Raw genomic sequence first — 4,117 nt, 5'->3', positions numbered from 1 at the left:
AACCACCAATTATTTTTGAGTTCAACATCAGCCAAAAGGTCAACATAGGCCAAAACGTGGACAGTCATTTCTAAAATCCTCAATTTTCATCCCATTGACTTGTAATTTGAAGAGGATTTGTGTATTTTTGTCCTTAAATTCAACCCCCAATTCTTTTTAAGGTCAAATTTGTTTTATGGATTTCGCAAGTATCGTGCTATGCATGACATCTTTCTTGTTCGTTTTTGAACAAAATATCTCAAAAAGTTGTGGACGGATTCGGCGAAATTTGGTGGAGAGCTTGGGTATGTGAAACGGACGAAATGATTCGATTTTGATGACGATCCAGATCCGGATCTGGATCCAAGGGTTTTTTAAAACTGATTTTTCACCATTGAGAGATCGGGCCAAAACGATATAGAGCAACATATCGCAAAAAGTTGTGCATGGATTCAGACAAAACTTTGTGGGCAGTTTGGGTATGTGACAAGGAAGAATTGATTCGATTTTGGTGAAGATCCAAATCCGGATCCGGATCCGAGAATTTTAAAAGTGATTCTTCACCACTGAGTGATGGGGCAAAAACTATATGTAGCATGATATCTCAAAAGGTTACCGAAGGATTCTGCCGAAACTTGGTGGATGAGTTGGTGAGGTGACAAGATCAAGCCGAGTAAATTTTAGTTCAGGTCCGAATCAAGATCCGGCCTATCAGTGGGATACAAAATGTAAACTAATCAGCCTGGCGGAGAAATGCGCTCGACCGAGTGCCCTTAGTCTAGTTACCTCAGCCACTGAAGGTGGAAGGTTACGTTTTCACCCTGATCTGTCTGTTTGTTTGCAGGATATCTCAAAAAGTTGTGGACAGATTCGGATGAAACTTGGTGGACAGGTTGGGTGTGTGACAAGGACGAATTGCTTCGATTTTGGTGAAAATCCGAATTTGGATCTGGATACAGAAATTATTTAGTTTTTAAAGTGATTCTTCACCATTGAGAGATAGGACCAAAAAAAAAGCGAGATATTGATAAGAGTATATTGTTCAAAAATGTTATGGGCGCGACATGTTCTCATGGATCAGGCATTGCGTGGCGGAGGTATGTGCTCTACCGAGTGCCCTTCTCGTTGGATGTGAAATCATCCATGGATGACTCGTCAGTACATTAATAGTGAACGCAGTGAGCTTCATACTTAACGCGTGCATGTGAGAGAATAGGAAACAACAACAACAACACAATACCCTGCCAATTGTGAATCCGTGTCGTTGGCGATGACCCTTTTGCTTCCATTTTTGTTTTGTTTCTGGTTATTTTTTGTTTCCGGTTTTTGTCATGGGGAATGATGCATGCCGGGAGATAAAGGCATCGTCGGAGACATGAAAGACCCAAATATCAGACATGGTGTATATTTCCTCTTCTGATTTTAATAAAGATATCTCTCGCATCATAAAAAAATAATTTTTAATCGTGATTTACATTATTTGATCGCTGATCCCGAATCCAGGCCGAAGTAACCGGAAATTGCGTCGACAGTCGTGAACAAGTTATAGGTAAAGTCAGAAGCGAATGTAAGAAGAATACTCCGTTCGTTTCTAGTATTTATTTTTTAGATGAGATCCTGTTCTGGGCGGTGTAGTTGTCGTTGTGAAGGTAATGTTGAGGTAATTTTTTTTTTTTAGATGGGATCCTGTTCCAGGCAGTGTAGTTGTTGTGAAGGTAATGTTGAGGTAATATATATTTTTTTAGATGGGATCCTGTTCCAGGCAGTGTAGTTGTTGTGAAGGTAATGTTGAGGTAATATATTTTTTTAGATGGGATCCTGTTCTAGGCGGTGTAGTTGTCATTGTGAAGGTAATGTTGAGGTAATATTTATTTTTTTTAGATGAAATCCTGTTCTAGGCGGTATAGTTGTTGTTGTGAAGGTAATGTTGAGGTAATATTAATTTTTTTCAATGAAATCCTGTTCTCGGCGGTATAGTTGTTGTTGTGAAGGTAATGTTGAGGTAATATTTATTTTTTTAGATGAAATCCTGTTCTCGGCAGTGTAGTTGTCATTGTGAAGGTAATGTTGAGTTAATATTTATTTTTTTAGATGAAATCCTGTTCTCGGCAGTGTAGTTGTCGTGAAGGTAATGTTGAGGTAATATTTTTTTTTTTAGATGAAATCCTGTTCTCGGCAGTGTAGTTGTCATTGTGAAGGTAATGTTGAGGTAATATATTTTTTTTCTGATGACATCCTGTTATAGGTGGTGTAGTTGTCGTTGTGAAGGTAATGTTGAGGTAATATAATATTAATTTTTTTAGATGAGATCCTGTTCTCGGCAGTGTAGTTGTTGTTGTGAAGGTAATGTTGAGGTAATATAATATTAATTTTTTTCGATGAGATTCTGTGATAGGCGGTATAGTTGTCGTTGTGAAGGTAATGTTGAGGTAATATAATATTAATTTTTTTAGATGGGATCCTGTTCTAGGCGGTGTAGTTGTCGTTGTGAAGGTAATGTTGAGGTAATAATAATTTTTTTCGATGGGATCCTGTTCTCGGCGGTGTAGTTGTTGTTGTGAAGGTAATGTTGAGGTAATATTAATTTTTTTAGATGGGATCCTGTTCTCGGCGGTGTTGTTGTTGTTGTGAAGGTAATGTTGAGGTAATATTAATTTTTTTTAGATGGGATCCTGTTCTCGGCAGTGTAGTTGTCGTTGTGAAGGTAATGTTGAGGTAATACAATATTTATTTTTTTAGATGAGATCCTGTTATAGGTGGTATAGTTGTTATTGTGAAGGTAATGTTGAGGTAATAATAATTTTTTTCGATGGGATCCTGTTCTCGGTGGTGTAGTTGTCGTTGTGAAGGTAATGTTGAGGTAATAATAATTTTTTTTCGATGGGATCCTGTTCTCGGCAGTGTAGTTGTCATTGTGAAGGTAATGTTGAGGTAATATTAATTTTTTTAGATGAAATCCTGTTCTCGGCAGTGTAGTTGTCGTTGTGAAGGTAATGTTGAGGTAATATTTATTTTTTTTCTGATGACATCCTGTTCTAGGTGGTGTAGTTGTCGTTGTGAAGGTAATGTTGAGGTAATATAATATTAATTTTTTTAGATGAGATCCTGTTCTCGGCAGTGTAGTTGTTGTTGTGAAGGTAATGTTGAGGTAATATAATATTAATTTTTTTCGATGAGATTCTGTGATAGGCGGTATAGTTGTCGTTGTGAAGGTAATGTTGAGGTAATATAATATTAATTTTTTTAGATGGGATCCTGTTCTAGGCGGTGTAGTTGTCGTTGTGAAGGTAATGTTGAGGTAATAATAATTTTTTTCGATGGGATCCTGTTCTCGGCGGTGTAGTTGTTGTTGTGAAGGTAATGTTGAGGTAATATTAATTTTTTTAGATGGGATCCTGTTCTCGGCGGTGTTGTTGTTGTTGTGAAGGTAATGTTGAGGTAATATTAATTTTTTTAGATGGGATCCTGTTCTCGGCAGTGTAGTTGTCGTTGTGAAGGTAATGTTGAGGTAATACAATATTTATTTTTTTAGATGAGATCCTGTTATAGGTGGTATAGTTGTTATTGTGAAGGTAATGTTGAGGTAATAATAATTTTTTTCGATGGGATCCTGTTCTCGGTGGTGTAGTTGTCGTTGTGAAGGTAATGTTGAGGTAATAATAATTTTTTTTCGATGGGATCCTGTTCTCGGCAGTGTAGTTGTCATTGTGAAGGTAATGTTGAGGTAATATTAATTTTTTTAGATGAAATCCTGTTCTCGGCAGTGTAGTTGTCGTTGTGAAGGTAATGTTGAGGTAATATTTTTTTTTTTTCTGATGACATCCTGTTCTAGGTGGTGTAGTTGTCGTTGTGAAGGTAATGTTGAGGTAATATAATATTAATTTTTTTAGATGAGATCCTGTTCTCGGCAGTGTAGTTGTTGTTGTGAAGGTAATGTTGAGGTAATATTTATTTTTTTAGGTGGGATCCTGTTCTAGGCGGTGTAGTTGTTGTTGAGAAGGTAATGTTGAGGTAATATAATATTAATTTTTTTAGATGGGATCCTGTTCTAGGCGGTGTAGTTGTCGTTGTGAAGGTAATGTTGAGGTAATATTAATTTTTTTAGATGGGATCCTGTTCTCGGCGGTGTAGTTGTTGT

This window comes from Eptatretus burgeri, chromosome 3 (assembly GCF_056783735.1).
Source record: "Eptatretus burgeri isolate ZD-2024b chromosome 3, Ebu_testis_v1, whole genome shotgun sequence".
Classification (NCBI taxonomy): Eukaryota; Metazoa; Chordata; class Myxini; order Myxiniformes; family Myxinidae; genus Eptatretus; species Eptatretus burgeri.
Note: the sequence above shows the minus strand (reverse complement) of the source record.